Source organism: Vulpes lagopus, chromosome 12 (genome assembly GCF_018345385.1).
Source record: "Vulpes lagopus strain Blue_001 chromosome 12, ASM1834538v1, whole genome shotgun sequence".
Lineage (NCBI taxonomy): Eukaryota > Metazoa > Chordata > Mammalia > Carnivora > Canidae > Vulpes > Vulpes lagopus.
The window spans coordinates 22,124,881-22,146,025 of NC_054835.1; the positions used below are offsets into that span (position 1 = coordinate 22,124,881).

General features: G+C 44.7%; 1 protein-coding gene and 1 pseudogene across 1 annotated transcript in view; one reads left to right on the forward strand and one right to left on the reverse strand.

The window, feature by feature from the left end:
• The window catches only part of ASIC2 (acid sensing ion channel subunit 2), a 994,353-nt gene that overhangs the window by 739,345 nt on the left and 233,863 nt on the right, over nt 1-21,145 (reverse strand). The window lies entirely within an intron of this gene.
• On the forward strand, nt 411-20,917 carry LOC121473144 (annotated as a pseudogene).

Here is a 21,145-nt window from a genome sequence, read left to right on the forward strand (position 1 = left end):
GTGAGGGCTGTCATAACTTGTCAGCACCAGGGGCAAGTGCTGAGATCCTGTCCTTTCCCCTGCTTCAGAGCAGGCATGCTTTAGAAGTTCCAATGCTCTCAGGGAATCTCTCGCTAATCTTTTTATCTGGATATTTATACAACATTCTGCAGAGCCGAATGCCTTCCACTTTTATAAAAGAACAAAAATAACAGCGTCAGCATTTCAGGCACACAGTAATCCCCAAGTGCTCCAGGCAGCCACTGGGTGTGCAGGTGAGGGGGTGGAGAGGCTCCTGGCAGAGGGGGCAGGCTCTAGTCCAGGGTCCAAGGCCCATGGTGTTACTGGGCGCTGTGTTTTGCCTGGGGGCTCAGTCAAGCAAAACAGGAAAACACAGAAAGGGAGAGGGAGTCATATTTGCTAAGCACACGATGTATTATTCGCTCATCCTCATGACAGGTAGGCAGTGTTCGGATTCTGCAGCTAAGGAAGCTGAGACTTTGGGAGGTGCTAATGCATTTGCTGAAGTCACACAGCTCAGACAAGGCTGATTCTGCCTACTGGTTGATTCTTGGACTATTTCTACATTTGTGTTTCTGAAAATTGACCTAATTTTCATAATTCATGTATGCTAAAGTCAGAAGTAGAACCTGGACCCTCACTCTTCTATGCTACTGAATCCATGTGATCATTATTCAGGGTACTTATTCACAAACCTGCAGTCAGGGTAACTCTGGGCCAGAGCCTATGCTCAGTCCTCACCCTCTGGAAGCTCCATGGTAAGAACCAGGATTGAGAAGCAGAGGGAGAGCACCTGTGAGTGACCTACTGCCCACCTCAGTGGGCACTTCCTGGGAGCTAGTGATCTACTGCTTCCCTTCCAAGGGCCCTAGGAGGAACAGGTCACTATCATTCTCGTTTTGTGTAGTTGAGGAAGCCAAGGAATCAGAGATGCCATGTAACTTGCTGAAGGTCACATGGTCAATAAGGGATTAAGCCAGGATCCAAGCCCAGGTCTGTCTGACACCAAAGTCTATTGTCTTAAAAACCATGCTATTTTCTGCCCAGACTCAGGGACAGCTGGGAGTCATGGCACCCACCCGTGGCTTTCTCAGGGAGACCATCTCAGCTGAGTATGGAAGGTTGATTCAGAGTCAATCAAGAGAAGAATGGGAATGTCAGATATCCTGCAAGGCTGCATCAGAGACTGGGAACAGGGAGATAGCAATCTCTAAGTCAGGAGAAAGCAGGACTCAGGCAAGGAAAAGCTTTTCATGCCCTGCAGAAGAGTTTGGATTCTATCTCAAAGGCAATAGGGAGCCAAAAAGGACTTTATTCAAAGGAGGAGCCGATGGGATTTGCATTTGAGGAGGGCCACTTCTGCTGCAGCACAGATCAGATTAAGGCAAGACCAGAGGCATATAAATCAGTGGGTGCTACTACAGACACTGCAAAGGCAGAGGCAGTAGGAACACAATGTATATTTTGAATTCAGGTATGTTAAAAGTTGTTTTTTTGTAAGAAACACATCCTGAAAAACTTGGCCCTTCACTTATTGCAGCTGATAGTGTAATTGTGCCTATCATCCCTTCATTACTGTTCCTTTCAGATGCTCCAAATAAGCAGGGATTCTGGTGCACGGGGGTTCTGGAGTCAGTTTTGAGGTTGGGAGCACAGGAGCAATGTATGAAGGCAGACGTGCCTGTATGACAGTCACCTCATCTCATTAAACAGTACGTCCATGAGCATTTCTGTGCATCAGCCCAAAATAAAATAAGAAAGTGAAATAAATGCTGAAGTGCTATGACCTGGATCAACGTACCTTTCCGCTCTGTCCCCGTGTGTGCTCACATCCCTAACACGCAGAAAGACAGTTCCAGGATACCATTTCTCTCTGTGTTTAGCTCTTCTTGCATAAATTTCCTTAAGCCTCTGGCAGCAATTACCACTTGTCTACTAGCAAGTACCAGCCGGTGACAAAGGGAGTGAACAATAGCAAATAGATATTAAAGAAAGAACTTGAGATCAGCTGATCTACTTAGTTTGACAGCCTGTTGTTTGGTTTTGTCTTGGGAGGGGAGGCGTTGTTTGTGGGCATGTTTCCTTTGGGTCGTGATCGGAGAATACACATATAATAGAGTCATATTTTCTGTGGGTAAAATCGTTGCTAGTTCTTTTGACAGGATGGAAGTTATCAAAAGTTGCAGGTGTTCTGCATCGAGCCCCAGGCATCCAGAGCTGCCTTTGCCAGGCCGGTCTGATTTTCCTATTCGGGTCATTCGACCACATTATTTCCTGGAACTTGGGGGCGTGCAGCATCTTGATGCCATTACCTGAGCCCAGAAATCCAATCCCAGCAAAATGGCTTGGACCTGGCCGTTCCAGCCCATTAACCTACAGACAGGGTTGGGGAAACCATGTCCAGTGCTCGACGGCACCAGCAGTCTGGAGAACCGTGGGCAGAGGATGCCGCACAGACATTGCTGGTGGGCAACTTAAGAGACACAGCTCTAGCTTTGTTGCCTCTGAGTGAGCCTGGGCCTTGTTTTCCCCGTGTCTAAAAGGTAGAGATCTCAAAAAAGGGTGCAGGCAACAAAAAGATTTCGAAGTTCTCTTTCAGTTGGAAAACTTGAGGGTGTTGGGAGGAGCCGGCTCCCATGGGGAGGGATGAGCAATCACTGTCCTATACAGTTCTCCTGGAGAAGGTTTTCTTGCAAGCAGGCATCCCCAAAGGGGAGGACCATCAGTGAAGGATGACAAAGGGGAGGACCCTCAATGAAGGATGAGAACTCCCTCCTGCACTCTACTGTCACCACCCACAAGGGCAGGCTGATGTGTCAGAGACTAGGATGTAGGGGTGACACTATAAGGAGAAGACTGTGGTAGGGGGAGTCCGCTTTACTGACTGGACTGGCAGAGACAGGGGGCGGGGGCATCCAGGGTGAGAGATGAGGAAGCTCTCTTTTCAAATTCACTGCCCAGTTTTCCAGAACAAAAACGGCAACAAAAAAGAAAGGTCTTTTTTTTTTTTTTTTAACTAATCTTTGTTCCTGCTTATTCTAGAAGATGGAAGCTGAGAATGTGTTTAAAGATCTAAATCAGGGTTCTCTACTTCAGCACTACTGACATTTTGTACTGGATACTTCCTTCTTATAGGGGCTACCTGAAGCCTTGTAGGATGTTTAGCCACATCCCTCGTCTCTGCTTATTAGATGCCAGTAGCATCCCCAGTTATGACAACCAAAAATGTGGACAGGCATTGCCATATGTCCCCTGGGCCGGGGGTGGGGGAGGCAGTCATCTGCAGTTGGGAACCACTGATCCAGTGGGATGTTCTTGTAGAAACCTCATTTTGCCTCTCTCCCAAATGGGATAATCCCTGATGAGCTTGGTTCACAGAGTCATTATGGGAAAATAAAGACAATGACCTAAGTGAGAAGTCCTGTTGCTATTTCCATGACCAAAGCTGGAGCATCCACCTCTAAGGGTCAGATGAGACAGACCATCCCAGCAAACAGTGGACTAGGTTCTGGGATGCATGTCAACTATGTGACAGATGTGTAGCTCCTGTGCCCCCAGCCTGCACTCTGGTGACTCAGGCTTGCTCTGCGTCACTGGGACCAAACCCTCCCAGCTTCTCTTCTGAGTATCAGACAGAGGAAGAATGCTCAGCAGCCAGCAGGCTGTGAGAACAAAGAGGAAAGCCTAGCTTCTACCCATCATCACCTGGGGTTCTTCTTTAATAAGGAAAACAGAGAAAGCTCATCTTCCTTCCAAGAGAGCAATGAGGACTTTTGCCAAAGCAGTTCACTCCTTCTAGAATCTTCTATATACAATGAAGCCACAGAAATCAGGGGCACAGGAAGTTTCCCTTGTGTCATCATCATCGACCCCTGAGGATTGTGGTCATTTGTAGGCTGGAATGGGGAGGGAAGGAGGCTATCTATAGGGTCAGGAGGGGACAAGCATACAATTAGTTTAAGCTTCTCCAAAGGCCTCAGGATAATCTATGTTCCCTTCCTGCTAGGGATCAGTAGCTATTGACCAAATCCAGGTCCTCTCCTGGGGGAAGGAAGGGCAGGAAAAAGCAGGTGTCTGAGCACCAACTATGTGAAAGCAACGTGCTGGGTTTTACATGTGTTATCTCAATCCAAATATAAGTCTGATGCTTAGTAATTTTGATTTTATAGCCTAGGAACTGAAATACAGAAAGGTTAAGTGACTTGCCCAGGATGACTGGGGAGTCAGCATTTCAACTCGGGGCTTTCTCATGGCAAAGCCAGGTTCCTTCCTCTATACTTCACTGCCTTCTGATAAGATCTTTGTTTTTCCAAAGCAGAGACAAATATTTCCCCAAATTCACATAGTTCTTCAGTGGGTATCCAAGGGGCTCACAACTAAGTCAGGTGTCTTTACCATTGGCTGAGGTGAGGTTCTGAGAACTTGGGGGAAGGCCCAGGAGCAAGATGGTCCAATGAATAGCCTGCCATTATATGACGCCATGCAATGGGGCCCCTTTTACTCTAAAATATGATACCAACACAAACATTGCCAGACAGCTTCCCATCCTAACGCCACCCTTGATAGAGGGATTAAATTCTAAGCTTTTTATCCCCCTCACAGATGGTTTTGTAATTTAATAAAAGCCATGAGACTTTCCTTTCACAAATGTACATCCTCACCCAAATAAATGAGTTGCACGCAATTTTAAGAAGCTTCTGTGACCCTCAGCTTAAAATACTTCTCCCATACACATTGGCAGTTGACACCTATTACCAGGTAACAATGGAAGAGGGATTTGATTACATCCCAGAACAGGATTAGGACTTCGATCGACACCTTGCAAGGTGGGCACACCCCGAGGAGAGGCAAGGTGAGGATGGAATGCAGTGGAGGACCTCTCTATGGAGATTCCTTATAGGAGAGGGTGCAGGCCACGGGAAGGAAGCCCTTGGGGGAGATGACTCATTCTTCTGGGACAAGGATCCAATGTGGAGTAGGCACCAATCATGTGCCAGACACCATGCATTTCTTCATTCCTCTGTGATCTAGAGACAAAAGGGCCATGGGGGCTCACAATGAAATTGTGTTTAAGGAATCTCTATCCTCATCTGCAAAATGGGAATGTAGCCTGGACAATCCCTAAGGAACAATCTCTAAGGGACAAGTTCTAATGGTTCTCAGGATCCTGTAGGAGTCAGGGGTAGTCTGATGGAAGTGCCTTCCAGAGTTTCTTCTGAGGTGAGCAGAAGGTCTGAATGGACTTAACAACAGCAGGAAGGATCACCAAAAGAAGAGAAAATTCTGTCCAAACTCTCCCTGAGGAAACCTTACCCACATTTGTATCCTGAGGGGCTAGGACTGAATCTGGTATGTTCACTAAAGGTTTGATAGATTTGATAAACAGGTAGTCACATAGGAAGAACATCGGATTGAGAGCCAAGAGACCAGCATTCTGATCCCGGCTTTCCCACTAGGTAGAAGCTCGAACTCAATCTCACAAGTTCCGTAGATCTCAGTTTCCTTATCTCTAAATCACCTTTGTAAATCTTCCATTTCGATGCCACGAATTTATCTCCAAAAGAACTGAGGTATTTTCTCAACAGTGTTAAAAGTCTAAGACCCCTGATTTGACAGCCATTCTGACCAGGAGAAAATGAACTCAGTAGAGGTCAACTCTGGTGCAATACATCTCCTAGTGTTTGGATTGTCCATCCCAGTATGTGTTTATCGTTTAGGAAATGAGGTAGGGAGGAGGCATGTTTCTTTGGTGGTTAATGGCCTGGCACCAACTCTTGCTGAGTTTTGGAAGCAAAAGAGTGAGATTCTGTGTGCTTCTGCACTGAAGACATGTGGGCATATCTGTTTAGAGGGTGGAGTACCTATTTATGAATACGTGTTGTGCAGACAGAGTGTGTGTGTGTTGGGGGGAAGTTATGCGTGCAGTACTGTAAGGTGTTTGATGTGGCTTTTGTTGGTGTGTGTGCATGTTCTGCGTACATCCACACATGTGCATATGCTTGTGTGCACACATAGGAGCACACTGTATAGCAATGTGCTTCTGTGGTGAGCATATATATGCTTGGTACATGCATACATGTGTAGTTCATGCTCATTCCTGGGCCACGTGCCTATTTGCATGCCTCTGTTGTGGCAAGTGTGCCACAACAGGGGTCTGAGAATCATGCCGCAGGACTCCATCAGTGCATGGGATTTAGGGACAGGAGAAATGTTTTTTTTCTACAGGAGCAGAAGCTTCAGAGTGAGCAGAGTTGCATCACATACTGTCCAGATGTGCCAAGTCACAGACACTTGGGTTGGCATCCCCTATGGATCGTCCTAATGATGTGTGTGCACAGCTGAGTCAGCTGGGGCTGAGATCTGGGACCTCTGTCACACAAGTGGCCAGTTCCCATTTGTCATCTGCCTAGAATGAGTTTTCCTGATGGGGTCATCTTTCCCTCTGTGTTGTGTGTGCTGGTTTGTGGTTATTAACATTCAGAAAGACCTGTGCTGTCTCTGTGGCTCAGTGGGGCTGCAGTATCTTCACTTCCCTCTGATTGCTGCACTTGAACAGAAGCAGGTGGAACCTCTGACCCAGGTTTCTGCTGGGAGGACAGCTGGGTTAGGTAACCAGCTAGGCTACCGTGCTTTCCTTTGAGATGGGGGAAGGGTGGAGATGCAGGCAGTAGTCTGGCCAGAGGAGACACTCTTGTAGGTTACCAACTGGGAGAGCTAGGTTGCTGGGGAAGGCAGATGGGATGGCACAAGGAGGGAAGGATGGGATGTTGTGAGATGTCCCCTCCTAAGTGAACATAATTGGGTCCTTGCTGCAGCAAGAAAAGAGTCAGGAGCTAGTCAACCCCAGACTGTGAATCCTGGTCTGCTCCTAACAGGCTATGTGAGCTGGAGTCAGTTCTTTACCATCTTTGGGCTTTAAAGCTCCTATCAGGAAAACGCTACGTGCATGATATGGCACAACAGCTTGTAATTGCATCATGGTGCAGAAATTGTGGGGTTTGGGTCCAACAGGGTGAGGGGTGATTCCAGTCTCTGCCACTGAATAGCTGCATGATCCCAGATGAGTGAATCTGCCAACCTGAACTACATGTAAATTCAGGATTAATAATATTATGAGCCTCAGATGGATGTTTTGAGGATTAAATGAAGTTATTCTAAAAGTGGATGGAACTTGACACAGTTATCATGCTTGTTCTCTGGTGGAGAAGCTTCTAAATGTGTTAGTTGGTTGTAAACCATGGATGTGCGGAGTAAAATTCATGTGTATCCACTCTTGGCTTACTGGACTAGGAGACACTGGGGATAAGGATGATAGGTAGAGGGTGGAGGGAGATGCTATGTGTTTCCTGACACACTTCATAATGTGCCTCCTTTCTTGTAGTCTCACTGAAGGAAGGAGATAAAGATCAGGATGAAGCCTGAGTCTGCACATCTTCCAGACATGGCCCCAGAAAGGCCATCTCTACCACCTTCTCATGAGATAGGTAGAGCCTAGGCATGGTTCAAATTATAGTCAAGTCATCTGGCACAACCCAGTTCAATGATCATTGATGCTGGCTACACACCAGCATTGTGCAGGGCCCTGGACAGTCGGAGACCAAGGAATTTTAAGGTCCTTGTCCCTGAGAAGCTCCCAGTTTAAGGAGGAAGGAAAGGAGAAAGGGAGAGTTAGAGAGAGAATGATCTAGGGGAAAGGGAGAGAAAGAAAGAAGTAAACAGCAAATTGTGTGTATTACATAATAATACTACAATGAAAGTATATACAGGAGACACAGTTCACCAATGGCCAAGAACAGGGGCTCTGGCATCAGACTGGCCAGCTAGCTTGGAGCCAGTAAACTAAATTCTGTCTCTCCTTTTGTGGTCTGAGGACAAGTATCAGTACGGGTTTCATCAGGTCATTGCAAGAATTTAATAAAATAATGGGCAGGGATCCCTGGATGGCTCAATGGTTTAGTGCCTGCCTTCAGCCCAGGGCATGGTCCTGGAGTCCTGGGATCGAGTCCCACGTCGGGCTCCCTGCATGGAGCCTGCTTCTCCCTCTGCCTGTATCTCTGCCTCTCTCTCTCTCTGTCTCTCATGAATAAATAAATAAAATCTTAAAAAAAATAAAATAATGGGCAAAGCATTTAGAATAACACACAGAAAGAGTGTGATGCTAGCTGTTATGTTAATTGTTACAGGAGTAGTAGCATCAGTAGTAATGGTAGCAGTGGTGGTTGTTGTTGTTGGTTGTTCAGTGGTATTAATAGTAATGATGGTAGTAGTAATACTAGTAGTGTGATAGTGGTAGAAGTATTAATAGCAGTGATGTAGGTGGTAGCTGTGGTAGTGGTGGCAGTAGGCGGGAAAGGCTCAGAGGACACAGCAGCCTTCTCCACGTGGAGGTGCAGGACAAGTGACCCAGACAGGGAGAGCTCCCTGGGTTGTGCTTGAGGCCCGATGAGGATGCACGGGTGAGCGGGACGCAGGAACTGCAGCATCCCAAGCAGAGCTCACAGCACCAGCAAAGGCCCAGAGGTATGAGAGACTATGATGTGCTGTTTGCGGACCAGGCTTGGGTGTGGCCTCTCAGTACCCACTCTTGGAAGGCCTTGACCAAGCTCACCTCCGGGGCCAGGAGCTCCAGCGCTTCAGGGGGTTGACGAATGCACATGCTGTTCTCCATCACCCCTCTCAGCTGCTTCTGAAATTTGAGAGCCTGACCCCCCACCTGCAGCTATCCTCACACCAGCTCTGGCTTCCCAGGGCCCTAGGCAACTTTTCTATTTCCACGGAGTATACCTTAGAGTCTCCTGGTGCCATCCTGAATGTGGTACATCTTTCACTGGATGTCTCAACCCTAGGCATCAGAATTCACTAATAGCAGAATTAAAGGCTCAGGTTGCACAGGAATATCTCTTAATTTCACAGAAGAGAATTTATAGGGGTGGGGCAGGGGAACTGGAGAAGGAGAAGACCAGGTATAAGCGGAGAGGTGAGAGCAGTAGAGGCCCAGGCACAGAACAGAGAGCATGCTGTTCTAGTGTTTTCTCTTTTCATCTGTCCCACCCCGGTTCAGGGAATCTACCTGGACCCCCGACACGCCCTACTGGGAGGGAGGGAAGAAGGAAAAGCGAACAAGTGAGAAATGAACTCAGAGGTCACTGGAGCCTTGGGTAAGACTCATGTGGACCTCACCTGCCACTGAGTCCAACCGCTTACCCTACAGAGGCACACACTGGAGCTCAGAGGCCCAGGAGCTGTCCAAGGCGCAGAGGGTTCATTTTGGAGGTGGGTGGACAGAGGCTCAGAGACTGGCCTGAGGTCAGACGCTAACACAGGAACTGGGATTCAGACTGACGACAGCTTATCCTTTGTGCCAACCGAGCTCCTATGAGCCACTACTGCAGACTCAGGAACTGCCCTTCAAGTAGGAAAAGTGACTATTCCAAAATCCTATAGTAAATTGGGAGTGGAGCTAGAAAGATCTGAGATTTCTGACTCACCTTCCATTATAGTACCTGGAATTACCTGGAACTGAGCTCCCCACCCCCCACCGCCCCATACCCAGCAAATGCTTGTTCAAGGTCAGCATCCTCAGTGGCAAACTGCTGTCCATCTCCCCAGGCTTACAGCTTGAGGTCTAGTGAGTATCAAGGAGAGCTCAGGTAGGGGGACACATTCTGTCCAGAGCCGTCACTTTACCTTGAAATAGCAGCTATCTTTGAGAATGACATTCTAATGTCATTAGGGAGGAGGGTTCATCCCTCTGTCCCAATGGGAAAGGCCCGGGATGAGATGTCAGATAAACTCTCTGTCACTGGACCAGCCAGGTCCAGTCTCTTCTGGCCTCAGTAACCTCGTCTTTAATCCCCAATATGATGGAAGGTAGAGATGTGGTTTTCAGGATTAGCGCTCTTAGAAGGAGACAGGTGAAACCCTGCTTCCTCTCCCCACTCTCCAGCACCTGAGGATACAATGAGAAGATGGCTATCTGTGAATCAGGAAGCTGGCCCTTACCAGACACCAGATCTGCCAGCACCTTGAACTTCCCAGGCTCCAAAACTATGGGAAATAAGTGTTTGTTGTTTCTACTTCTCAGTCTACAGTAATTTGTTATAGCAGCCCAAACTAAGCAGACATTACATTTGAACAATATAAATACATTCTTAACGTAATCATAAAGAAAAAAAAAGAAGAGCTCAGAACACCTGCAGGGGGTACCAAAGCCAGGCAGATTTTGAGCTCTCATCCTCAGAAGAATGCCCACAGCAGGTGGGTAGACACAGGTGGGCCAGCCCCTACCCTCCACCTCAGCACCATTTCTCCCTCATCCTTAGGCCACCTGCTCAGAGGAAGACCCTGGGCCACACACTTTGCATAAGTTAATTTGTGCAGTAGCCTAGAAAGGAGAGTGAACAAGCCTCACTCTACAGACTTGGGGACCACAGCTGGGAAATGAATAATGCCTGTGATGCCAAACTGTGCGGTACCACAGCCCTCTCTCTATACCCCTCCGCATGGCCTCCCTGCAGGGTCCAGCCTGCTGCTTACAGAGAAATGGCTAATGAGGGGCTCTGTGCTATCAGCCAGGGACCAATTCCCTCTGTGCTCTCAACTACAGATATGAATTTTGTTCATTTCAAAGACCTTATTAACGCCGGGGTTAGTGGGAGCAGCTTCACAGCTGATTTATCTTTAGGAATCAAAGACAACCTGAGCCCTCCTGAGCATCAGGGGCAGAGCTGCTCAGTACAGCCATCTCTGCTGCTCTCTCTCACCTCCCAGGTGGTGCCAGCCAGAGTGAGGGCCTCAAGTGCCTCTCACAGGGGTTGGATCATAAGAGAGCAGAATTATGCCCAAAGGACCTTTGGGCTCCCTCTGGGAATCCAAACACACACTTGTGCTGGCTTCAGCCAGGTCCACTGATGGGTTGTTGGAGGTAGAGGCAACCACTGCACCATTCCAGACACAAGGATGGGATGTATACTAGGGTTGTAGGGAGACCTTGTTCTATCACTAACTCAGTGTGTGTGACCTCTGAGCCCCTGCTCAGTCATGTGAGCGATCGACTCAGGAGGTCATCGAGGTCCCTTTCAGCTCTGATACTGACATGGCGCAGACCTATCCAGGAACTGAAGCTGTCATTGGGAGGATAAGACATATTCATTCATGTAATTCATAGTCATTGAGTACTTGCTACATGTCATCCATCATGCCAAGTGCTAGGGAGACAGGGGCAGTCATGTCCACATGCATAAATACCCCTAATAATTTTAAGTGGCATGACAAAAGAAGCAAAGGAGGTGTCAAAATAACAGTGCAGTGTTATATGCAGTTCACTTCAATCCAAGAAGGAATCATAGTGGATAGTGGTTCCACTATCCATAGTGGATAACCTTGTGCCCAAGGTCAAAAGATATGAGGGGGTTCTCCAGGTCCAGAATCTGTGGCTTCAGTTCCTAGGAATGTCTGCAGCACAGGAAAACCTAGCCCGACATTCAGTGCTCTGCAGGCATTCAACGAGTTTGTTGCAAGAAAGAGGAGAAGAGCAGAGAAATGAGGGAAAAGGGGAAGGAAGAAGGAAGATAGCTCAGGGAAGACAGGTAGGCGTTACCACTCTCACCTATTAAGATAAGAAATTCAAGTTCAGTCAGGAGGTTAAGTGGCTCACCCAGTATCACACTGGGAGCAACCACAGATCTTAAGTGTGGCATGAGATCCCTGTCCACCCAGGCTCCCAGGGAAGGCCTCACGAAGGCACAGTGAGGAAGAAGGGAATGATTTAATGACTGGAATTTAGTAAATCAATACAAAGCTGGAGTTGGCAGTGAGAGAGGTAATGTGACCCGGGGGTGAGTGAGGGGTGGTCTTCCTCATATATGTTCCTAACCCAGCATGAGAGAGACCGGGGGACAGTAGCTTGGGGGTAATGGCATTAGAATCCTGGCTCTGTCATATAACTGCTGAGTGGCTCTGAGGAAGGCTAAGCCCTGGTTTCCTAATTTTTACTATGGACATTATGGGGTCTCCTTTCTAGATTTTTCTATGGATGAAATAAGATAAGGCATGAATGGTGCCAGACATGATTCCTGCTCAGTAAGTATAATACCTCTCACTTTCCTTTCTGTAGGAAGTGAGGATGGTGAAGAGAAGGACAGGCTGCTCAGAGTTCTTGAGGTGGGGTATAAAGTCACACAGGATAAGCACTGCCTTCCTTTCTGCTTTTCCTTCCCTCCCTTCCTTCCTTCCTTCCTTCCCTCCCTCCCTCCCTCCCTCCCTCCCTCCTTCCCTCCTTCCTTCCTTCCTTCCTTCCTTCCTTCCTTCCTTCCTTCCTTCCTTCCTTCCTTCCCTCTCTAGGGGGCAGAGTCAGTGACATCTGCACAGTCAGATGTGAGGAGTCTAGGGCCCCTCCATCCTGGGGGCATATAGTCTACCTGGAAATGGGATATAGTGAAGTACTGGAATTAATAAAAAGCCTAAGCTGAGCAATTACTTATCTGATTACTTCTTTCCAACGGTAAACTTTGCTATGCTACATAATATGGAAGCTGCCTGCTTCTCTCTTAAAAGCCATACCAAAGGTTGAGTAATTCTGCAACAGTAGAGATTGGTGGCTAATACCAGAATCATGTCACATAGTTGTTTCTAGGACTTCTTGCTATGCTGAGGTTTTTTGTTTTTGTTTTTGTTTTTTTTAACTTAGTTTTGTTTCCATAGCATGAGTTCATTCACAGGTGCCTTTCTGAAGTTCAGAGTTAAGTAGTCCATGAGCTCTGTGTATAGACGCATGCCTGAAGAGGTGGACACCAGCTGACCATTCATCCTATCAGCAGAAATGACTGTGTACATACAACGTACCCCCACACTGTGGTGGACACTGGAGGTGCAGCGGGTAGTAATTCAGGCATGATCCCTATCCTCCAGAGTTCACAGCCTTGGTCACTGAACACCTAGTGTCCACAATCAAGCATTGCCAGTGGAAATATGAACTCGCGCACTCCTTTTGGAAAGCAGTCTGTCAATAGGTACCCAGAGTCTACACACCATTCACTGCTGTTTCACTACAGTAACTCTTCTACTCCAAGAAAACGATCCAAGATATTAAAAAGAAGGGGGGAAACCCCTCTATGTAGGAAGGTAGGCATTTTTATATTAGTCTTAAGAGCAGAAAATTGAAAACCATCTTAATGTCCAATCATAAGGGAGTGGTTAAGTAATTTGGGGTACACTTACTTTGTGGGATAGAAGGGAGTTATTAAAAAGCCAGATTAAAGAGTTTCCAGTGACATGGAAAATGTCTAGGGGACAATGTTAAATGAAAAATGCCAGATTTAAAATTGTTTATGCAACAATATCACAGCCATGGAATATTTTTTCACATTCGCATGGTACCTTGCAGCTTTCTGAGGTAGTTTCACATGCATTATTTAATTTTGAAATTCATGGCAGCTCTTTAATAGAATCAGGCCAGGCATTATTATTCCCATTCTGAACATGAGGAGACAGGTGCAGTGAGGTTTATGCATCTCATAACCACCAATTTCACTTGCATTAGAAGTGTGGAGAATTGTTACCAAAGCTTTGAAACGCATTGACTTCTCTTCGTGCTTGACACCAGCTCGAGAACTTGGAGCAGCCTGCCCCTTCCCTTCCCATCCTCTCTGCCTGCTGAGAGGGAAGTGAGAGGCCTCCCATTGGTTGAATTCGAGTCATAATGTCTCACAACTGGTGCACCTCCACTACTGTGGTTCCCCGTAGCCAAGTTCTCTGAGCTTCCACTCGGGCACTGCTGTGGCCAGAGATGATTTCTTGCTACAGCATATGAGATATCCCTAGGATGCACGGACCTTGATTCAGTGACGGTCAAGCAATGACGAAGCAATCAGGGACAGGTGGGGGACAGTGGTATTTAACTCTGCTCAAGCAGCCGCTCCCCACTTCTCTGGGCCCTGAGGTAGCCACCCCTTCGACTCTCCTGCCAGGATTTACCTCCCACTCTACAGACTTGTCCCCCCTCTTCACCATTGCCCCAGCCTTCCCTCTGCCACTACCTTGTTCCTGTGTTCTCTGTCTTGCAAGAGGCCCCGATCCTTTGAGGTCACCTAAAGTGAGCCTCTCGGGGGAGGGGGGTAGTTAGCTGCCCCATCCTCTGTTTTGCAAACACCATGTAACATTCTCCTTTAACATTTGCTGCACACTGTATTTCAGCCCATCCCACAAGACTGTGAACGTTCAAGAACACAGAATACATAATTCCACCTCTTCTTCACAAAAGCATCTAAAAGAGACATCTTTTCAATCCCAATCCTGTAGTTGAGAAACAGGTGCAACCAAGTAGGCAGCTAGTAAAATAGCGAGTACCTGGCATGCCCCTATCCTATGCCCCACATCTTCTGCTGGGACTCCAGCTCTTCTGTAATAACCCAAGCCTCCCTTCCACAGCTGAACGAGTGAAAGAATTACTGACCAATCAAAGATACTTCTCAACAGCATCCCCTCCCTGTGCACCTGTGTGCGCCTTCCTTCTGGTGACACGGGGTGTCATAACTCAGAAAAGAAGCCCGATGTGGCCCTTCTAGGTTTCTGGTTCATGGCACAGTCGGCGAATGTTATACACCAGATGGAGAGGGGTAGCTGGGAAGGGAGCAGCTCGGCTCTGGTTCACATGGGAGCCCCCACTCAGACTCCTGCCCTTGAATTCCATATGATGCTTTTAGCCCCAGAGTATTTTACTTGAGGATATTTCACTGGGTTTATATCCCTTGTGCCTGAGAGAGCCCTGATTGGGACATGGGGGAACACTGCACAGGAAAAGGAAGCCTGGGGAATCAGGTAGCTCAGGTGACCTGACAAATGTGTGCAGACGCCTGGGAATGGACTAAGCATCAACTCCTGGAGTCTGCGATTCCTCTCTGCTCTATGGTCTGTTCCCTCATAACTGCTAGAACCAGAAAGGACTTTCAAGACTACCTAGGCTGCTGTTCCCTTTAAATTATCCTATAATCAGGAGCTTATTTTCTTGTCAGTCCTTCTGGTGTTGCCTAAGGAGAAAGTCTCAAAGTGGTATTAATACGCCTCTTACAAGTCTCTAAACATTTGCTAATTTTTTTTTTTTAACAAAGAGAGAACAAGTATTGGGCACAGAGCCTTGGCAGAAAACAACGTCTAGTTACAAGTTAGCAACACTGTTTTTTGTTTTCATTATATGCATTTTTACAGTTACCTTCTATTTATGGCGAATGATAATATTTTACCATTTGTGTAGTGATTTAAAGTTCCCGTTATAAATACACACATTTCTGGGGAAAAAAAGAGAGTCAATCTGAAGAAAAAAATTGTATGAATAATAGCTTGGGAGGCATGCAGGTACAGAACAAATCATGAAAATATGGAAATAACACAACATTTGGGAAATGCTAGTTAAGTCCAACCAGCTATTTTGCAGGTGGAACAGAAGCCCAGAAAGGGCAAGTGGTTTGCCAGAGATTGCCCAGCCAGCTCCTGGCTCAATTTTCCCCACCCTCCTCTGCCATGCGTATCTCCAAGAGTTCTTTCTATATTTATTTTGTGACTGTTAAAGAGAGGGCCAACAAAGCGTTCTATCAATGAGAAGGAGTACAAGGGTTGGGATTGGAAAGAGGAGGGGGAGGGGCTGTGTTCTGGATTCCGCAGCAATGGATAGGCACCCTGTGTTCCATGTGGTGTCAGCAGTATGGCAGGCACCTCGGTGGCATCATTGGTGACTCATTGACTGAACAGAGCTCAGGGAGAAACAGACCATTAAGAGCTTACAATACCAAAGAACAGTCATAGCTTATAAAGCAACATTAATAAAGACCACAAAGATCTACCTAAGAGAGGAAAATGAGTCTCTCTGCCTCTGTAAATAAATCCATGGCTTGCAAACAAAAACACGCCAGAAAAACCAACTGCAAATGCACTCCTAGAAAAGGAGACCAGATGTCCCTGGAATCTTTTTAATTAAATTGTGAGTCAATTGCAAGCCAGAGGGTGGGGGGCTGAGGGGAGTGGAATTTTGCTTTCTAAGACTGCCAGATGCAAAGTCCAATTTCCAGGATAATATATCCAGGGTGGAGGAGGCTTTCCAAAATTTAATTACATATTGCCTAGCAACTGAGGAGATGAACAGGAATGAAGTTGGGGGGCCTGGGGTGATGCATTAAAGATGTTGATGCCCCAGGATGGAGCATGCACATTGACATCAGCTGTGGTCAGGAGCCACAGGAGGCACTTTCCGTTACGTAAACTGTGAGCCTCATCCTGCTCTGTTTCCCTTGGGCAGACCAAGCCAGCAACCTGACAGATTCAGGACCCTGCTATCTCATTTTTCACAATCAAAGCATCTTTCTTTTATTTCTGTATAAAGTAATAGATATTAAAGTTCTCCTGCCAAGTGGAGCCATAACTATTAACAGCTTGGTACATATATTTCCAGAATTTTCCATTCATAGCTAATTTCTTTCTAACCTAAACGAGACATTATTACGTATTGTTCTGTAGTCTCTTTTTTCCCCAATCTAATATGCGGCGGATGTCCTTTCTTTTTAACTTTTGTTTTTATTGAAATATAAGAAACATGGAGGGAAGTCCACAGATAATGAAACTACCACTGAGGATGATACTTGGACCATTAGCAGCCTCCCCCTTCCCTACTACTTGCCTACTCTGTAATTCCCTTGTACCTCTTCTCCCTCCTAATCACTAAGCCCTTCCTTCTCTCCAAGAAAAATTATTCTCCTGACTTCAAATATATATTAGTTTTGCCTGATTTTGAACTTCATATAGAAGGAATCAAACACTATTCCTTTGTGTCTGGCTTACTTGCTCAACATTTTGTAGAAATCATTCATGTAGTTCTGTATAGCTGTAGTTCATTTTTATTTTATAGTACTCCAACATGCAGTTATATAATAATCAGTGGATCCATTCCAATGTTGATGAAATTTTAGGTTGTCTCCAATTTGGGACCATTACAAACAGAGATGCTGTCTTTATTCCTTTTGGTACACTTGTAAAGACCCTTCTTTTGGGTATATATATATATATACATATATATATCCATGAGTGAAATTGCCATTTCTCTCTAATATCTGTACCAATTTATACTCCCAACATTGGTTTGTGGAGGTTCCTAAATTCAATCTTTTTAATGTCTGCATCATGTTTTACCATATGGCTATACCTGCGGGTTTCTATTGATGAAAGTTTGGGTTGTTCCTAATTCTACACACATTTTTAAAATTTAAAACAATACCCACCATTTGCTTCAACGTGGATGGAACTGGAGGGTATTATGCTGAGTGAAGTAAGTCAATCGGAGAAGGACAAACAGTGTATGTTCTCATTCATTTGGGGAATATAAATAATAGTGGAAGGGAGTAAAGAGGAAAGGAGAAGAAATGTGTGGGAAATATCAGAAAGGGAGACAGAACATAAAGAATCCTAACTCTGGGAAATGAACTAGGGGTGGTGGAAGGGGAGGAGGGCGGGGGGTGGGGGTGAATGGGTGACGGGCACTGAGGGGGGCACTTGACGGGATGAGCACTGGGTGTTATTCTGTATGTTGGTAAATTGAACACCAATAAAAAATTAATTTATTAAAAAAATAAAATTTAAGACAAAACAATGCTTCCATGAATAACTTTTATGTTTATCTTGAGTAGTTGTAGGATTATTCTTTAGGATGAACTCCTGGGAGTGAGATTTGGGGAATCAAAGATGTATTTATGTATTTAAATTTTTGTATTTCCAGGTTTCCTGAGTTTCTTTTCTACATTAATTTCCTACAACTCCATAATCCTTTTGGGTGTTCCTGAAATTCATCTTTCTGCTTGCTTCCTTGAACACATTCTGATGGCCAGTTGTCCCATAAAATGTGGGTACCTAGCTGATCTTTGATCTCCTGGAGCAGCCTTAAATAGACTGGGTAAGGAAGTGGGATCTAGTGGTCCATGAATGGGGATCGCAGGTTATAAAAGTATCCTCCAAAACTGAAGAGCCAGTCTCTGAAATGTGCTTCCCAAATTTTGTCTGAACCTCTCCATAGCTAAGAGCACACAACCTTGTTGCCAAAGAACATGATTCATTTGGATCCCAGTACTTTTTGGATGTGTGGTCTTTTGGACATATCAGTTGTGGCAAGAAAAGAATATATCATGCAAATGCTGACATTCAGACATATATTGAGAGCCATATGGGCCAGCTACTATTCTAGACATTGGTTATCCAGAGACAATTGACATCTGGGAGACAGAAACTTAGGGCAAAAATTCTGTAATGGAGAAATGAGATGTTATATGAGCCCAGAGGAAGGAAAAATATTTTCAATAGCAACAGAAAAGGTTTCATGGAAAATTCATATTTTTACTGCTACATCTGGGCCAGGTCACATGAGGATTACTTACTTTTAAGTGGGATATGATATTTTCAATAACTCCCTTTTCCTGACCCTCTCCAGTGCACCAGAACCTATAGAATGAGGTTTTTTTTTAAGCTCTCTCTTCAAGTTTTTACAATAACTTGATATTTATTGTTTCCCCCATTTCTCAGATGACGAATTTAAGACTCAAAGAGAATAAAATTAACTTGCCAAGATTGTGCAGCAAGGACAAATAAGACCAGGAACTATTTCCAACCAATCCCAAGAACTAGGCTTTTTTCATCATTCACAAGACATTTTAACAAAAAATAAAGCAAAGCTATTCAGCCACAGGTAGAAGCCATGGGACTTCCCTCCCTCTGCTCACCTATGCACCCTCACACTCAGGGAATTCTGCAAGGAGCACCTTGACAAAGCAGACAAGAAAGTACAAAGAAGGATGTGAATGCTCCAGTTGTATCAGAGATCTCTACCTTCTGAAAGGTAGAATTTTAAAAAAGCGACACTAATGGCTTCTTCCCAAGAAGACTTACATGAGTGGCAACGCTAAGACTTGAACTCATATTTCCTGGCTTGTGATTTTCATGCAAGAAGGTTCTTCTGCACCAAGTCATTGAAACTGTTTGCTCTTAGCAAGAGCTAGGAACATTTTTTCTCTGAGTTACTGAAGTATTATTGATAGCCACACACACACACACACACACACACACACACACACAGTAATTAAATTTCATTTATTTTTTGATAACTATTTATAGGAAGGGCCAGTAATTCATTTTTATTTATTTATTGTGTGTCTGTATGTCTGTGTGTGTGTGTATGTGTGAATGAAGAGACAGTGAGCATTTCAGGCTTATTAGCTATATGGCCTCTGTGGCAACTATTCAACTCCACCATTGCACAATGAAAGCAACCTTGGACAATACTAAAATAAATGAGTGTGTCTATGTTCAATAAAAAAAGCTAATAATTTTATTTCTAAAAACAAATGGCATGAGACATAAGATAACCTCATGCAAAAGAATGAAGTTGAACCCCTACCTCAAACCAAATACAAAAACTCACTTAAAGATAGATTAAAGAGTCAAATACAAGAGCTGAAAATATAAAAATCTAGAAAAAAATAGACATAAATTTTATGACCTTACATTAGGCAATGTTTTTTAGCTATGATGCCAAAAGCACAAGTAGCGAAAGAAAAAAATAAATTGGATTTCACCAAATTAAAAGTTTTATACTGCAAAAGATACCATTAAGAAAGTGAGAATAGATTTAGGTCCCAGGCTTCCGAGCGGTAGGATGTGACTCCGTCTCTCAGCCAGGCGCGCGTGATGGCCGCTGGCTTTCTCAGGGAACTCTTGCTGTTGAGCTGTACCTCATTGCTAGGAAACGGCTGCTAGAAGGTTCTCAGACGCGGTCCCGCTTCCTTAGGGCGACTTCGTCACCACCACAACCAAGGAAGGATATGATATGAGGCGAGTGGACATAACTCCTTTAGAACAAAGGAAATTAACTTTTGATACCCATGCACTGGTTCAGGATTTGGAAACTCATGGATTTGACAAAGCACAAGCAGAAACAATTGTATCAGCATTAACCACATTATCAAATGTCAGCCTGGATAGTATCTACAGGGAGATGGTCACTCGAGCTCAACAGGAAATAACAGTACAACAACTAATGTCTCATTTGGACTCCATCAGGAAAGACATGGTAATCCTAGAGAAAAGTGAATTTGCAAATCTAAGAGCAGAAAATCAGAAAATGAAAACTGAATTGGAACAAGTTAAGCAGCAACTGATAAATGAAACCAGTCAAATTAGAGCAGACAATAAACTGGACATCAACCTAGAAAGGAGCAGGGTAACTGATATGTTTACAGATCAAGAAAAGAAACTTATGGAAGCAACCACAGAATTTACCAGAAAGGATACCCAAACCAGAAGTATTATTTCTGAGACCAGTAATAAAATTGACACTGAAATTGCTTCTTTGAAAACACTGATGGAGTCTAACAAGCTTGAGACAATTCGTTACCTTGCAGCCTCCGTGTTTACTTGCCTGGCAATCGCACTGGGATTTTACAGAATATGGAAGTAGAGTAACTGCAACGCTCCTCTTACTGCTGCTGTGGGCTTCTTAGAACACTACTCCAGGATACACTCTGACCGTGAATGTTGCAGCAGATACTTAATACAAGATTATTCAAAGTACATATGGACTAAAAATAAATATTTTAGAATGGGAAGAGGTGTTTTAGGTTTGTATTTGTGTGTCTTTATTATGTTGAAAAGCTGTCTTTCAAAACCTGATTTGAGAAAAAAGCCTTTTATCTTTATCCTTTTAATAGTTCATAGAAACTGATCCAGTTTTCTTGTGTTTGCTTGAACAAATGTATGTCATATAGAATTTCTTTGATGTCTGCTGCAAATTTAAAAACTGTTCCCAAGCCTACATGTTATTGTATTCAGCTTTCCTGGTAACTACTGCACAACTACCTTTTCATAGAAATAAAATCTTGTTATAACAAAATTGTTTGGATTTTAAAGGCAACTTACCATATATAGAGATTGGGTTTTTTGGTAGTGACTTAAAACAATAAACTTTAATGTGTGCCCTAAAAAAAAAAAAAAAAAAAAAAAGAAAGTGAGAAAACACAAAATGGGAAAAAAACCAAATATCTCATAAGGGACTTGTACCTAAAATATATAAAGAAACCTACAATTCAAAAATAAAAAGACAAGTAATCCAATTAAAAAA